Source organism: Brienomyrus brachyistius, unplaced genomic scaffold (assembly GCF_023856365.1).
Source record: "Brienomyrus brachyistius isolate T26 unplaced genomic scaffold, BBRACH_0.4 scaffold77, whole genome shotgun sequence".
Taxonomy (NCBI): Eukaryota; Metazoa; Chordata; class Actinopteri; order Osteoglossiformes; family Mormyridae; genus Brienomyrus; species Brienomyrus brachyistius.
The window spans coordinates 370,001-387,826 of NW_026042352.1; the positions used below are offsets into that span (position 1 = coordinate 370,001).

Sequence of the window (17,826 nt, forward strand, 5' to 3'; positions counted from 1 at the left end):
TAAGACAGGCTAAGTGTGAAGTGCAACAGTGCAACTGGTTGTGCAAAACGTTATTGAGGTATTGGACACCATGTGGAATATTCCTAAATGAAACTATTGCAATACTTCTCAAGGAATGGACGTTAGGAGGAAACCTGTTCAGTATAGATGATTGGAATAATCAGAAAAATATAAAGCAGCATGACATTCTTTCACTGGAAAAGACTGAGCCTGGTACAAGCATCTTATGGTTATATGTGAAGATGAGGAAAATATCAGATGGCTATGCTGACTCAAATGTTATTTGTACCACAGTTCTGTATTTAGGTCTTTGAATCTAAAGTATCTGATACAGAACAGATGACCGGGGACATGTAGAATTGAGTCTCCAATGAAAAATGCTTGAAATTAACTCAACTCTGCATTTTAGAATGGAAACTTCCACTTGGACTTTGACCCTCTTTCATCATTCAGTTGACTAAAATATCATGCAGAATTTTTTTTGACACTTAAATGCTAAAGGAAGCGAGGATTTAATCCTTGAATCAAAAGAATTAGGTCCAGAAAAGATTACTGGAGAATTGTAAAAACCCTAACCCTAATCCTAACCCTAACCCTAACCTGAGAGTTGTAAAATTTTATCTAATGAAAATGCTTGAAATTGACTCTAATCTGCATTTTAAATTGGAAACTCCCACTTTGACTTTGACCCTCTTTCATCATTCAGTTGACTAAAATGTCATGCAGAATTTTTTTTGACACTTTAATACTAAAGGAAGCGAGGAATTGAATCCTTGAATCAAAAGAATTAGGTCCAGAAACGATTACTGGAGAATTGTAAAAACCCTAACCCTAACCCTAATCCTAGCCCTAACCCTAACCGGAGAGTTGTAAAATTTTATCTAATGAAAATTCTTAAAATTGACTCTAATCTGCATTTTAAATTGGAAACTCCCACTTGGACTTTGACCTTTTTCCATCGTTCAGTTCATGAATATATTCTGAGACAGATCATTTTTGACAAGTACATGCTAAGGAAAGTCTGTAATTTATTCCTTGAATCAAAAACTTTTGATCCAGGAAAGATTACCAGAGAAGTGTGATTTTTTTCTCCAATGACAATGCTTGAAATGGACTCTAATCTGCATATTAAATTGGAAACTCCCACTTGGACTTTGACCCTCTTTCATCATTCAGTTGACTAAAATATCATGCAGAATTTTTTTTGACACTTAAATGCTAAAGGAAGCGAGGATTTAATCCTAGAATCAATAGAATTAGGTCCAGAAAAGATTACTGGAGAATTGTAAAAACCCTAACCCTAATCCTAGCCCTAAACCTAACTGGAGAGTTGTAAAATTTTATCTAATGAAAATTCTTAAAATTGACTCTAATCTGCATTTTAAATTGGAAACTCCCACTTGGACTTTGACCTTTTTCCATCGTTCAGTTCATGAAGATATTCTGAGACAGTTCATTTTTGACAAGTACATGCTACAGAAAGTCTGTAATTTATTCCTTGAATCAAAAACTTTTGATCCAGGAAAGATTACCAGAGAAGTGTGATTTTTTTCTCCAATGACAATGCTTGAAATGGACTCTAATCTGCATTTAAAATTGGAAACTCCCACTTTGACTTTGACCCTCTTTCATCATTCAGTTGACTAAAATATCATGCAGAATTTTTTTTGACACTTAAATGCTAAAGGAAGCGAGGATTTAATCCTTGAATCAAAATAATTAGGTCCAGAAAAGATTACTGGAGAATTGTAAAAACCCTAACCCTAATCCTAGCCCTAACCCTAACCGGAGAGTTGTAAAATTTTATCTAATGAAAATTCTTAAAATTGACTTTAAGGGAAGCGTGGAATTTTGTCCTTGAATCAAAAAAATTTCATCCTGAAAAGATTACCCAAGAATTGTAAATTTTTCTCTCCAATGAACATGCTTGAAATTGAGTCTCATCTGCATTTTAAAATGGACACATCCTCTTGTACTTTCACCTTGTTTCATTTTTCATTTGACAAAGTCATTCTGAGGCAGAAAATTTTTGACACCTAATTGTTAAGTTACATTTGAGAGAAATATTTCGCAGCACGTCGGCTGTCTTCATATTTATGTTCTGGCAGAATATAGGGCCAGGGCATAGGCATTGCTTTGCCACCGACATGAGGAAAGCTCATACCGCTTCCACACCTATATATTCTTTCATCTGTTGGTAAATCTGTGCTTGCTATGGCAACACATATACTAAAATTGGAACGATACAGAGAAGATTAGCATGGCCCCTGCGCAAGGATGACACGCAAATTCGTGAAGCGTTCCATATTTTGCTTGGTTTCCCTGGTTCCTAACTTAATCAAACTGCATGCAATGATAGAGTCTAGTCAAGTGGCTTTTATTGTCATTTTGACCATATACAGTGATACAATACACAGTGAAATGAGACAGCATTCCTCCAGGACCATGGTACTATGTATAACACTACATCGACACAGGACTACATAAAGAGCAAGTGTGCAAAAACAGTGTGACACAAGACAGTGCAATAGAAGAAATAGAAGTGATAATAGGAGGTAAGACAGGCTAAGTGTGAAGTGCAACAGTGCAACTGGTTGTGCAAAACGTTATTGAGGTATTGGACACCATGTGGAATATTCCTAAATGAAACTATTGCAATACTTCTCAAGGAATGGACGTTAGGAGGAAACCTGTTCAGTATAGATGATTGGAATAATCAGAAAAATATAAAGCAGCATGACATTCTTTCACTGGAAAAGACTGAGCCTGGTACAAGCATCTTATGGTTATATGTGAAGATGAGGAAAATATCAGATGGCTATGCTGACTCAAATGTTATTTGTACCACAGTTCTGTATTTAGGTCTTTGAATCTAAAGTATCTGATACAGAACAGATGACCGGGGACATGTAGAATTGAGTCTCCAATGAAAAATGCTTGAAATTAACTCAACTCTGCATTTTAGAATGGAAACTCCCACTTGGACTTTGACACTCTTTCATCATTCAGTTGACTAAAATATCATGCAGAATTTTTTTTGACACTTAAATGCTAAAGGAAGCGAGGATTTAATCCTTGAATCAAAAGAATTAGGTCCAGAAAAGATTACTGAAGAATTGTAAAAACCCTAACCCTAATCCTAACCCTAACCCTAACCTGAGAGTTGTAAAATTTTATCTAATGAAAATGCTTGAAATTGACTCTAATCTGCATTTTAAATTGGAAACTCCCACTTTGACTTTGACCCTCTTTCATCATTCAGTTGACTAAAATGTCATGCAGAATTTTTTTTGACACTTTAATACTAAAGGAAGCGAGGAATTGAATCCTTGAATCAAAAGAATTAGGTCCAGAAACGATTACTGGAGAATTGTAAAAACCCTAACCCTAACCCTAATCCTAGCCCTAACCCTAACCGGAGAGTTGTAAAATTTTATCTAATGAAAATTCTTAAAATTGACTCTAATCTGCATTTTAAATTGGAAACTCCCACTTGGACTTTGACCTTTTTCCATCGTTCAGTTCATGAATATATTCTGAGACAGATCATTTTTGACAAGTACATGCTAAGGAAAGTCTGTAATTTATTCCTTGAATCAAAAACTTTTGATCCAGGAAAGATTACCAGAGAAGTGTGATTTTTTTCTCCAATGACAATGCTTGAAATGGACTCTAATCTGCATATTAAATTGGAAACTCCCACTTGGACTTTGACCCTCTTTCATCATTCAGTTGACTAAAATATCATGCAGAATTTTTTTTGACACTTAAATGCTAAAGGAAGCGAGGATTTAATCCTTGAATCAATAGAATTAGGTCCAGAAAAGATTACTGGAGAATTGTAAAAACCCTAACCCTAATCCTAGCCCTAAACCTAACTGGAGAGTTGTAAAATTTTATCTAATGAAAATTCTTAAAATTGACTCTAATCTGCATTTTAAATTGGAAACTCCCACTTGGACTTTGACCTTTTTCCATCGTTCAGTTCATGAAGATATTCTGAGACAGTTCATTTTTGACAAGTACATGCTACAGAAAGTTTGTAATTTATTCCTTGAATCAAAAACTTTTGATCCAGGAAAGATTACCAGAGAAGTGTGATTTTTTTCTCCAATGACAATGCTTGAAATGGACTCTAATCTGCATTTAAAATTGGAAACTCCCACTTTGACTTTGACCCTCTTTCATCATTCAGTTGACTAAAATATCATGCAGAATTTTTTTTGACACTTAAATGCTAAAGGAAGTGAGGAATTGAATCCTTGAATCAAAAGAATCAGGTCCAGAAAAGATTACTGGAGAATTGTAAAAACCCTAACCCTAATCCTAGCCCTAACCCTAACCGGAGAGTTGTAAAATTTTATCTAATGAAAATTCTTAAAATTGACTCTAATCTGCATTTTAAATTGGAAACTCCCACTTGGACTTTGACCTTTTTCCATCGTTCAGTTCATGAAGATATTCTGAGACAGATCATTTTTGACAAGTACATGCTAAATAAAGTCTGTAATTTATTCCTTGAATCAAAAACTTTTGATCCAGGAAAGATTACCAGAGAAGTGTGATTTTTTTTCTCCAATGACAATGCTTGAAATGTACTCTAATACGCATTTTAAATTGGAAACTCCCACTTGGACTTTGACCCTCTTTCATCATTCAGTTGACTAAAATATCATGCAGAATTTCTTTTGACACTTAAATGCTAAAGGAAGCGAGGATTTAATCCTTGAATCAAAAGAATTAGGTCCAGAAAAGATTACTGGAGAATTGTAAAAACCCTAACCCTAATCCTAACCCTAACCCTAACCTGAGAGTTGTAAAATTTTATCAAATGAAAATGCTTGAAATTGACTCTAATCTGCATTTTAAATTGGAAACTCCCACTTTGACTTTGACCCTCTTTCATCATTCAGTTGACTAAAATATCATGCAGAATTTTTTTTGACACTTAAATGCTAAAGGAAGCGAGGAATTGAATCCTTGAATCAAAAGAATTAGGTCCAGAAAAGATTACTGGAGAATTGTAAAAACCCTAACCCTAATCCTAGCCCTAACCCTAACCGGAGAGTTGTAAAATTTTATCTAATGAAAATTCTTAAAATTGACTCTAATCTGCATTTTAAATTGGAAACTCCCACTTGGACTTTGACCTTTTTCCATCGTTCAGTTCATGAAGATATTCTGAGACAGATCATTTTTGACAAGTACATGCTACAGAAAGTCTGTATTTTATTCCTTGAATCAAAAACTTTTGATCCAGGAAAGATTAGCAGAGAAGTGTGATTTTTTTTCTCCAATGACAATGCTTGAAATTGACTCTAATCTGCATTTTAAATTGGAAACTCCCACTTGGACTTTGACCCTCTTTCATCATTCAGTTGACTAAAATATCATGCAGAATTTCTTTTGACACTTAAATGCTAAAGGAAGCGAGGATTTAATCCTTGAATCAAAAGAATTAGGTCCAGAAAAGATTACTGGAGAATTGTAAAAACCCTAACCCTAATCCTAACCCTAACGTGAGAGTTGTAAAATTTTATCTAATGAAAATGCTTGAAATTGACTCTAATCTGCATTTTAAATTGGAAACTCCCACTTTGACTTTGACCCTCTTTCATCATTCAGTTGACTAAAATGTCATGCAGAATTTTTTTTGACACTTAAATACTAAAGGAAGCGAGGAATTGAATCCTTGAATCAAAATAATTAGGTCCAGAAAAGATTACTGGAGAATTGTAAAAACCCTAACCCTAATCCTAGCCCTAACCCTAACCGGAGAGTTGTAAAATTTTATCTAATGAAAATTCTTAAAATTGACTCTAATCTGCATTTTAAATTGGAAACTCCCACTTGGACTTTGACCTTTTTCCATCGTTCAGTTCATGAAGATATTCTGAGACAGATCATTTTTGACAAGTACATGCTACAGAAAGTCTGTAATTTATTCCTTGAATCAAAAACTTTTGATCCAGGAAAGATTACCAGAGAAGTGTGATTTTTTTCTCCAATGACAATGCTTGAAATGGACTCTAATCTGCATATTATATTGGAAACTCCCACTTGGACTTTGACCCTATTTCATCATTCAGTTGACTAAAATATCATGCAGAATTTTTTTTGACACTTAAATGCTAAAGGAAGCGAGGATTTAATCCTTGAATCAATAGAATTAGGTCCAGAAAAGATTACTGGAGAATTGTAAAAACCCTAACCCTAATCCTAGCCCTAACCCTAACCGGAGAGTTGTAAAATTTTATCTAATGAAAATTCTTAAAATTGACTCTAATCTGCATTTTAAATTGGAAACTCCCACTTGGACTTTGACCCTCTTTCATCATTCAGTTGACTAAAATATCATGCAGAATTTTTTTTGACACTTAAATGCTAAAGGAAGCGAGGAATTTAATCCTTGAATCAAAAGAATTAGGTCCTGAAAAGATTACTGGAGAATTGTAAAAACCCTAACCCTAATCCTAGCCCTAACCCTAACCGGAGAGTTGTAAAATTTTATCTAATGAAAATTCTTAAAATTGACTCTAATCTGCATTTTAAATTGGAAACTCCCACTTGGACTTTGACCTTTTTCCATCGTTCAGTTCATGAAGATATTCTGAGACAGATCATTTTTGTCAAGTACATGCTAAAGAAAGTCTGTAATTTATTCCTTGAATCAAAAACTTTTGATCCAGGAAAGATTAGCAGAGAAGTGTGATTTTTTTTCTCCAATGACAATGCTTGAAATTGACTCTAATCTGCATTTTAAATTGGAAACTCCCACTTGGACTTTGACCCTCTTTCATCATTCAGTTGACTAAAATATCATGCAGAATTTCTTTTGACACTTAAATGCTAAAGGAAGCGAGGATTTAATCCTTGAATCAAAAGAATTAGGTCCAGAAAAGATTACTGGAGAATTGTAAAAACCCTAACCCTAATCCTAACCCTAACGTGAGAGTTGTAAAATTTTATCTAATGAAAATGCTTGAAATTGACTCTAATCTGCATTTTAAATTGGAAACTCCCACTTTGACTTTGACCCTCTTTCATCATTCAGTTGACTAAAATGTCATGCAGAATTTTTTTTGACACTTAAATACTAAAGGAAGCGAGGAATTGAATCCTTGAATCAAAATAATTAGGTCCAGAAAAGATTACTGGAGAATTGTAAAAACCCTAACCCTAATCCTAGCCCTAACCCTAACCGGAGAGTTGTAAAATTTTATCTAATGAAAATTCTTAAAATTGACTCTAATCTGCATTTTAAATTGGAAACTCCCACTTGGACTTTGACCTTTTTCCATCGTTCAGTTCATGAAGATATTCTGAGACAGATCATTTTTGACAAGTACATGCTACAGAAAGTCTGTAATTTATTCCTTGAATCAAAAACTTTTGATCCAGGAAAGATTACCAGAGAAGTGTGATTTTTTTCTCCAATGACAATGCTTGAAATGGACTCTAATCTGCATATTATATTGGAAACTCCCACTTGGACTTTGACCCTATTTCATCATTCAGTTGACTAAAATATCATGCAGAATTTTTTTTGACACTTAAATGCTAAAGGAAGCGAGGATTTAATCCTTGAATCAAAAGAATTAGGTCCAGAAAAGATTACTGGAGAATTGTAAAAACCCTAACCCTAATCCTAACCCTAACCCTAACCTGAGAGTTGTAAAATATTATCTAATGAAAATGCTTGAAATTGACTCTAATCTGCATTTTAAATTGGAAACTCCCACTTTGACTTTGACCCTCTTTCATCATTCAGTTGACTAAAATGTCATGCAGAATTTTTTTTGACACTTAAATACTAAAGGAAGCGAGGAATTGAATCCTTGAATCAAAATAATTAGGTCCAGAAAAGATTACTGGAGAATTGTAAAAACCCTAACCCTAATCCTAGCCCTAACCCTAACCGGAGAGTTGTAAAATTTTATCTAATGAAAATTCTTAAAATTGACTCTAATCTGCATTTTAAATTGGAAACTCCCACTTGGACTTTGACCTTTTTCCATCGTTCAGTTAATGAAGTTATTCTGAGACAGATCATTTTTGACAAGTACATGCTATAGAAAGTCTGTCATTTATTCCTTGAATCAAAAACTTTTGATCCAGGAAAGATTACCAGAGAAGTGTGATTTTTTTCTCCAATGACAATGCTTGAAATGGACTCTAATCTGCATTTTAAATTGGAAACTCCCACTTGGACTTTGACCCTCTTTCATCATTCAGTTGACTAAAATATCATGCAGAATTATTTTTGACACTTAAATGCTAAAGGAAGCGAGGAATTGAATCCTTGAATCAAAAGAATTAGGTCCAGAAAAGATTACTGGAGAATTGTAAAAACCCTAACCCTAATCCTAGCCCTAACCCTAACCGGAGAGTTGTAAAATTTTATCTAATGAAAATGCTGGAAATTGACTGTAATCTGCATTTTAAATTGGAAACTCCCACTTGGACTTTGACCTTTTTCCATCGTTCAGTTCATGAAGATATTCTGAGACAGATCATTTTTGACAAGTACATGCTACAGAAAGTCTGTAATTTATTCCTTGAATCAAAAACTTTTAATCCAGGAAAGATTACCAGAGAAGTGTGATTTTTTTCTCCAATGACAATGCTTGAAATGGACTCTAATCTGCATATTATATTGGAAACTCCCACTTGGACTTTGACCCTATTTCATCATTCAGTTGACTAAAATATCATGCAGAATTTTTTTTGACACTTAAATGCTAAAGGAAGCGAGGATTTAATCCTTGAATCAATAGAATTAGGTCCAGAAAAGATTACTGGAGAATTGTAAAAACCCTAACCCTAATCCTAGCCCTAACCCTAACCGGAGAGTTGTAAAATTTTATCTAATGAAAATTCTTAAAATTGACTCTAATCTGCATTTTAAATTGGAAACTCCCACTTGGACTTTGACCCTCTTTCATCATTCAGTTGACTAAAATATCATGCAGAATTTTTTTTGACACTTAAATGCTAAAGGAAGCGAGGAATTTAATCCTTGAATCAAAAGAATTAGGTCCTGAAAAGATTACTGGAGAATTGTAAAAACCCTAACCCTAATCCTAGCCCTAACCCTAACCGGAGAGTTGTAAAATTTTATCTAATGAAAATTCTTAAAATTGACTCTAATCTGCATTTTAAATTGGAAACTCCCACTTGGACTTTGACCTTTTTCCATCGTTCAGTTCATGAAGATATTCTGAGACAGATCATTTTTGACAAGTACATGCTACAGAAAGTCTGTAATTTATTCCTTGAATCAAAAACTTTTGATCCAGGAAAGATTACCAGAGAAGTATGATTTTTTTCTCCAATGACAATGCTTGAAATGGACTCTAATCTGCATATTAAATTGGAAACTCCCACTTGGACTTTGACCCTCTTTCATCATTCAGTTGACTAAAATATCATGCAGAATTTTTTTTGACACTTAAATGCTAAAGGAAGCGAGGATTTAATCCTTGAATCAATAGAATTAGGTCCAGAAAAGATTACTGGAGAATTGTAAAAACCCTAACCCTAATCCTAGCCCTAACCCTAACCGGAGAGTTGTAAAAATTTATCTAATGAAAATGCTGGAAATTGACTGTAATCTGCATTTTAAATTGGAAACTCCCACTTGGACTTTGATCCTCTTTCATCTTTCAGTTCATTAAGATATTCTGAGACAGATCATTTTTGACAAGTACATGCTAAAGAAAGTGTGTAATTTAGTTCTTGAATCAAAAACTTTTGATCCAGGAAAGATTACCAGTGAAGGGTGATTTTTTTTTCTCCAAAAACAATGCTTGAAATTTACTCTAATCTGCATTTTAAATTGGAAACTCCCACTTTGACTTTGACCCTCTTTCATCATTCAGTTGACTAAAATATCATGCAGATTTTTTTTTGACACTTAAATGCTAAAGGAAGCGTGGATTTAATCCTTGAATCAAAAGAATTAGGTCCAGAAAAGATTACTGGAGAATTGTAAAAACCCTAACCCTAATCCTAACCCTAACCCTAACCTGAGAGTTGTAAAATTTTATCTAATGAAAATGCTTGAAATTGACTCTAATCTGCATTTTAAATTGGAAACTCCCACTTTGACTTTGACCCTCTTTCATCATTCAGTTGACTAAAATGTCATGCAGAATTTTTTTTGACACTTAAATACTAAAGGAAGCGAGGAATTGAATCCTTGAATCAAAAGAATTATGTCCAGAAAAGATTACTGGAGAATTGTAAAAACCCTAACCCTAACCCTAATCCTAGCCCTAACCCTAACCGGAGAGTTGTAAAATTTTATCTAATGAAAATTCTTAAAATTGACTCTAATCTGCATTTTAAATTGGAAACTCCCACTTGGACTTTGACCTTTTTCCATCGTTCAGTTCATGAAGATATTCTGAGAACGATCATTCTTGAGAAGTACATGCTACAGAAAGTCTGTAATTTATTCCTTGAATCAAAAACTTTTGATCCAGGAAAGATTACCAGAGAAGTGTGATTTTTTTCTCCAATGACAATGCTTGAAATGGACTCTAATCTGCATATTAAATTGGAAACTCCCACTTGGACTTTGACCCTCTTTCATCATTCAGTTGACTAAAATATCATGCAGAATTTTTTTTGACACTTAAATGCTAAAGGAAGCGAGGAATTGAATCCTTGAATCAAAAGAATTAGGTCCAGAAAAGATTACTGGAGAATTGTAAAAACCCTAACCCTAATCCTAACCCTAACCCTAACCTGAGAGTTGTAAAATTTTATCTAATGAAAATGCTTGAAATTGACTCTAATCTGCATTTTAAATTGGAAACTCCCACTTGGACTTTGACCTTTTTCCATCGTTCACTTCATGAAGATATTCTGAGACAGATCATTTTTGACAAGTACATGCTACAGAAAGTCTGTATTTTATTCCTTGAATCAAAAACTTTTGATCCAGGAAAGATTACCAGAGAAGTGTGATTTTTTTCTCCAATGACAATGCTTGAAATGTACTCTAATCTGCATTTTAAATTGGAAACTCCCACTTGGACTTTGACCCTCTTTCATCATTCAGTTGACTAAAATATCATGCAGAATTTTTTTTGACACTTAAATGCTAAAGGAAGCGAGGATTTAATCCTTGAATCAAAATAATTATGTCCAGAAAAGATTACTGGAGAATTGTAAAAACCCTAACCCTAATCCTAGCCCTAACCCTAACCGGAGAGTCGTAAAATTTTATCTAATGAAAATTCTTAAAATTGACTTTAAGGGAAGCGTGGAATTTTGTCCTTGAATCAAAAAAATTTCATCCTGAAAAGATTACCCAAGAATTGTAAATTTTTCTCTCCAATGAACATGCTTGAAATTGAGTCTCATCTGCATTTTAAAATGGACACATCCTCTTGTACTTTCACCTTGTTTCATTTTTCATTTGACAAAGTCATTCTGAGGCAGAAAATTTTTGACACCTAATTGTTAAGTTACATTTGAGAGAAATATTTCGCAGCACGTCAGCTGTCTTCATATTTATGTTCTGGCAGAATATAGGGCCAGGGCATAGGCATTGCTTTGCCACCGACATGAGGAAAGCTCATACCGCTTCCACACCTATATATTCTTTCATCTGTTGGTAAATCTGTGCTTGCTATGGCAACACATATACTAAAATTGGAACGATACAGAGAAGATTAGCATGGCCCCTGCGCAAGGATGACACGCAAATTCGTGAAGCGTTCCATATTTTGCTTGGTTTCCCTGGTTCCTAACTTAATCAAACTGCATGCAATGATAGAGTCTAGTCAAGTGGCTTTTATTGTCATTTTGACCATATACAGTGATACAATACACAGTGAAATGAGACAGCATTCCTCCAGGACCATGGTACTATGTATAACACTACATCGACACAGGACTACATAAAGAGCAAGTGTGCAAAAACAGTGTGACACAAGACAGTGCAATAGAAGAAATAGAAGTGATAATAGGAGGTAAGACAGGCTAAGTGTGAAGTGCAACAGTGCAACTGGTTGTGCAAAACGTTATTGAGGTATTGGACACCATGTGGAATATTCCTAAATGAAACTATTGCAATACTTCTCAAGGAATGGACGTTAGGAGGAAACCTGTTCAGTATAGATGATTGGAATAATCAGAAAAATATAAAGCAGCATGACATTCTTTCACTGGAAAAGACTGAGCCTGGTACAAGCATCTTATGGTTATATGTGAAGATGAGGAAAATATCAGATGGCTATGCTGACTCAAATGTTATTTGTACCACAGTTCTGTATTTAGGTCTTTGAATCTAAAGTATCTGATACAGAACAGATGACCGGGGACATGTAGAATTGAGTCTCCAATGAAAAATGCTTGAAATTAACTCAACTCTGCATTTTAGAATGGAAACTCCCACTTGGACTTTGACCCTCTTTCATCATTCAGTTGACTAAAATATCATGCAGAATTTTTTTTGACACTTAAATGCTAAAGGAAGCGAGGATTTAATCCTTGAATCAAAAGAATTAGGTCCAGAAAAGATTACTGGAGAATTGTAAAAACCCTAACCCTAATCCTAACCCTAACCCTAACCTGAGAGTTGTAAAATTTTATCTAATGAAAATGCTTGAAATTGACTCTAATCTGCATTTTAAATTGGAAACTCCCACTTTGACTTTGACCCTCTTTCATCATTCAGTTGACTAAAATGTCATGCAGAATTTTTTTTGACACTTTAATACTAAAGGAAGCGAGGAATTGAATCCTTGAATCAAAAGAATTAGGTCCAGAAACGATTACTGGAGAATTGTAAAAACCCTAACCCTAACCCTAATCCTAGCCCTAACCCTAACCGGAGAGTTGTAAAATTTTATCTAATGAAAATTCTTAAAATTGACTCTAATCTGCATTTTAAATTGGAAACTCCCACTTGGACTTTGACCTTTTTCCATCGTTCAGTTCATGAATATATTCTGAGACAGATCATTTTTGACAAGTACATGCTAAGGAAAGTCTGTAATTTATTCCTTGAATCAAAAACTTTTGATCCAGGAAAGATTACCAGAGAAGTGTGATTTTTTTCTCCAATGACAATGCTTGAAATGGACTCTAATCTGCATATTAAATTGGAAACTCCCACTTGGACTTTGACCCTCTTTCATCATTCAGTTGACTAAAATATCATGCAGAATTTTTTTTGACACTTAAATGCTAAAGGAAGCGAGGATTTAATCCTTGAATCAATAGAATTAGGTCCAGAAAAGATTACTGGAGAATTGTAAAAACCCTAACCCTAATCCTAGCCCTAAACCTAACTGGAGAGTTGTAAAATTTTATCTAATGAAAATTCTTAAAATTGACTCTAATCTGCATTTTAAATTGGAAACTCCCACTTGGACTTTGACCTTTTTCCATCGTTCAGTTCATGAAGATATTCTGAGACAGTTCATTTTTGACAAGTACATGCTACAGAAAGTCTGTAATTTATTCCTTGAATCAAAAACTTTTGATCCAGGAAAGATTACCAGAGAAGTGTGATTTTTTTCTCCAATGACAATGCTTGAAATGGACTCTAATCTGCATTTAAAATTGGAAACTCCCACTTTGACTTTGACCCTCTTTCATCATTCAGTTGACTAAAATATCATGCAGAATTTTTTTTGTCACTTAAATGCTAAAGGAAGCGAGGAATTGAATCCTTGAATCAAAAGAATCAGGTCCAGAAAAGATTACTGGAGAATTGTAAAAACCCTAACCCTAATCCTAGCCCTAACCCTAACCGGAGAGTTGTAAAATTTTATCTAATGAAAATTCTTAAAATTGACTCTAATCTGCATTTTAAATTGGAAACTCCCACTTGGACTTTGACCTTTTTCCATCGTTCAGTTCATGAAGATATTCTGAGACAGATCATTTTTGACAAGTACATGCTAAATAAAGTCTGTAATTTATTCCTTGAATCAAAAACTTTTGATCCAGGAAAGATTACCAGAGAAGTGTGATTTTTTTTCTCCAATGACAATGCTTGAAATGTACTCTAATCTGCATTTTAAATTGGAAACTCCCACTTGGACTTTGACCCTCTTTCATCATTCAGTTGACTAAAATATCATGCAGAATTTCTTTTGACACTTAAATGCTAAAGGAAGCGAGGATTTAATCCTTGAATCAAAAGAATTAGGTCCAGAAAAGATTACTGGAGAATTGTAAAAACCCTAACCCTAATCCTAACCCTAACCCTAACCTGAGAGTTGTAAAATTTTATCAAATGAAAATGCTTGAAATTGACTCTAATCTGCATTTTAAATTGGAAACTCCCACTTTGACTTTGACCCTCTTTCATCATTCAGTTGACTAAAATATCATGCAGAATTTTTTTTGACACTTAAATGCTAAAGGAAGCGAGGAATTGAATCCTTGAATCAAAAGAATTAGGTCCAGAAAAGATTACTGGAGAATTGTAAAAACCCTAACCCTAATCCTAGCCCTAACCCTAACCGGAGAGTTGTAAAATTTTATCTAATGAAAATTCTTAAAATTGACTCTAATCTGCATTTTAAATTGGAAACTCCCACTTGGACTTTGACCTTTTTCCATCGTTCAGTTCATGAAGATATTCTGAGACAGATCATTTTTGACAAGTACATGCTACAGAAAGTCTGTATTTTATTCCTTGAATCAAAAACTTTTGATCCAGGAAAGATTAGCAGAGAAGTGTGATTTTTTTTCTCCAATGACAATGCTTGAAATTGACTCTAATCTGCATTTTAAATTGGAAACTCCCACTTGGACTTTGACCCTCTTTCATCATTCAGTTGACTAAAATATCATGCAGAATTTCTTTTGACACTTAAATGCTAAAGGAAGCGAGGATTTAATCCTTGAATCAAAAGAATTAGGTCCAGAAAAGATTACTGGAGAATTGTAAAAACCCTAACCCTAATCCTAACCCTAACCTGAGAGTTGTAAAATTTTATCTAATGAAAATGCTTGAAATTGACTCTAATCTGCATTTTAAATTGGAAACTCCCACTTTGACTTTGACCCTCTTTCATCATTCAGTTGACTAAAATGTCATGCAGAATTTTTTTTGACACTTAAATACTAAAGGAAGCGAGGAATTGAATCCTTGAATCAAAAGAATTAGGTCCAGAAAAGATTACTGGAGAATTGTAAAAACCCTAACCCTAATCCTAGCCCTAACCCTAACCGGAGAGTTGTAAAATTTTATCTAATGAAAATTCTTAAAATTGACTCTAATCTGCATTTTAAATTGGAAACTCCCACTTGGACTTTGACCTTTTTCCATCGTTCAGTTCATGAAGATATTCTGAGACAGATCATTTTTGACAAGTACATGCTACAGAAAGTCTGTATTTTATTCCTTGAATCAAAAACTTTTGATCCAGGAAAGATTAGCAGAGAAGTGTGATTTTTTTTCTCCAATGACAATGCTTGAAATTGACTCTAATCTGCATTTTAAATTGGAAACTCCCACTTGGACTTTGACCCTCTTTCATCATTCAGTTGACTAAAATATCATGCAGAATTTCTTTTGACACTTAAATGCTAAAGGAAGCGAGGATTTAATCCTTGAATCAAAAGAATTAGGTCCAGAAAAGATTACTGGAGAATTGTAAAAACCCTAACCCTAATCCTAACCCTAACCTGAGAGTTGTAAAATTTTATCTAATGAAAATGCTTGAAATTGACTCTAATCTGCATTTTAAATTGGAAACTCCCACTTTGACTTTGACCCTCTTTCATCATTCAGTTGACTAAAATGTCATGCAGAATTTTTTTTGACACTTAAATACTAAAGGAAGCGAGGAATTGAATCCTTGAATCAAAATAATTAGGTCCAGAAAAGATTACTGGAGAATTGTAAAAACCCTAACCCTAATCCTAGCCCTAACCCTAACCGGAGAGTTGTAAAATTTTATCTAATGAAAATTCTTAAAATTGACTCTAATCTGCATTTTAAATTGGAAACTCCCACTTGGACTTTGACCTTTTTCCATCGTTCAGTTCATGAAGATATTCTGAGACAGATCATTTTTGACAAGTACATGCTACAGAAAGTCTGTATTTTATTCCTTGAATCAAAAACTTTTGATCCAGGAAAGATTAGCAGAGAAGTGTGATTTTTTTTCTCCAATGACAATGCTTGAAATTGACTCTAATCTGCATTTTAAATTGGAAACTCCCACTTGGACTTTGACCCTCTTTCATCATTCAGTTGACTAAAATATCATGCAGAATTTCTTTTGACACTTAAATGCTAAAGGAAGCGAGGATTTAATCCTTGAATCAAAAGAATTAGGTCCAGAAAAGATTACTGGAGAATTGTAAAAACCCTAACCCTAATCCTAACCCTAACCTGAGAGTTGTAAAATTTTATCTAATGAAAATGCTTGAAATTGACTCTAATCTGCATTTTAAATTGGAAACTCCCACTTTGACTTTGACCCTCTTTCATCATTCAGTTGACTAAAATGTCATGCAGAATTTTTTTTGACACTTAAATACTAAAGGAAGCGAGGAATTGAATCCTTGAATCAAAATAATTAGGTCCAGAAAAGATTACTGGAGAATTGTAAAAACCCTAACCCTAATCCTAGCCCTAACCCTAACCGGAGAGTTGTAAAATTTTATCTAATGAAAATTCTTAAAATTGACTCTAATCTGCATTTTAAATTGGAAACTCCCACTTGGACTTTGACCTTTTTCCATCGTTCAGTTCATGAAGATATTCTGAGACAGATCATTTTTGACAAGTACATGCTACAGAAAGTCTGTAATTTATTCCTTGAATCAAAAACTTTTGATCCAGGAAAGATTACCAGAGAAGTGTGATTTTTTTCTCCAATGACAATGCTTGAAATGGACTCTAATCTGCATATTATATTGGAAACTCCCACTTGGACTTTGACCCTATTTCATCATTCAGTTGACTAAAATATCATGCAGAATTTTTTTTGACACTTAAATGCTAAAGGAAGCGAGGATTTAATCCTTGAATCAATAGAATTAGGTCCAGAAAAGATTACTGGAGAATTGTAAAAACCCTAACCCTAATCCTAGCCCTAACCCTAACCGGAGAGTTGTAAAATTTTATCTAATGAAAATTCTTAAAATTGACTCTAATCTGCATTTTAAATTGGAAACTCCCACTTGGACTTTGACCCTCTTTCATCATTCAGTTGACTAAAATATCATGCAGAATTTTTTTTGACACTTAAATGCTAAAGGAAGCGAGGAATTTAATCCTTGAATCAAAAGAATTAGGTCCTGAAAAGATTACTGGAGAATTGTAAAAACCCTAACCCTAATCCTAGCCCTAACCCTAACCGGAGAGTTGTAAAATTTTATCTAATGAAAATTCTTAAAATTGACTCTAATCTGCATTTTAAATTGGAAACTCCCACTTGGACTTTGACCTTTTTCCATCGTTCAGTTCATGAAGATATTCTGAGACAGATCATTTTTGACAAGTACATGCTACAGAAAGTCTGTAATTTATTCCTTGAAACAAAAACTTTTGATCCAGGAAAGATTACCAGAGAAGTGTGATTTCTTTCTCCAATGACAATGCTTGAAATGGACTCTAATCTGCATATTATATTGGAAACTCCCACTTGGACTTTGACCCTATTTCATCATTCAGTTGACTAAAATATCATGCAGAATTTTTTTTGACACTTAAATGCTAAAGGAAGCGAGGATTTAATCCTTGAATCAATAGAATTAGGTCCAGAAAAGATTACTGGAGAATTGTAAAAACCCTAACCCTAATCCTAGCCCTAACCCTAACCGGAGAGTTGTAAAATTTTA

General features: G+C 34.0%; 2 non-coding genes across 2 annotated transcripts; both read left to right on the forward strand.

The window, feature by feature from the left end:
- The first annotated feature begins 2,205 nt into the window (after positions 1–2,205).
- On the forward strand, positions 2,206–2,312 carry LOC125726820 (U6 spliceosomal RNA). The gene has a single exon (XR_007388426.1). It is a non-coding gene; the product is annotated as a U6 spliceosomal RNA (small nuclear RNA).
- Positions 2,313–11,634: 9,322 nt separating this feature from the next.
- On the forward strand, positions 11,635–11,741 carry LOC125726821 (U6 spliceosomal RNA). The gene has a single exon (XR_007388427.1). It is a non-coding gene; the product is annotated as a U6 spliceosomal RNA (small nuclear RNA).
- Positions 11,742–17,826: the final 6,085 nt, after the last annotated feature.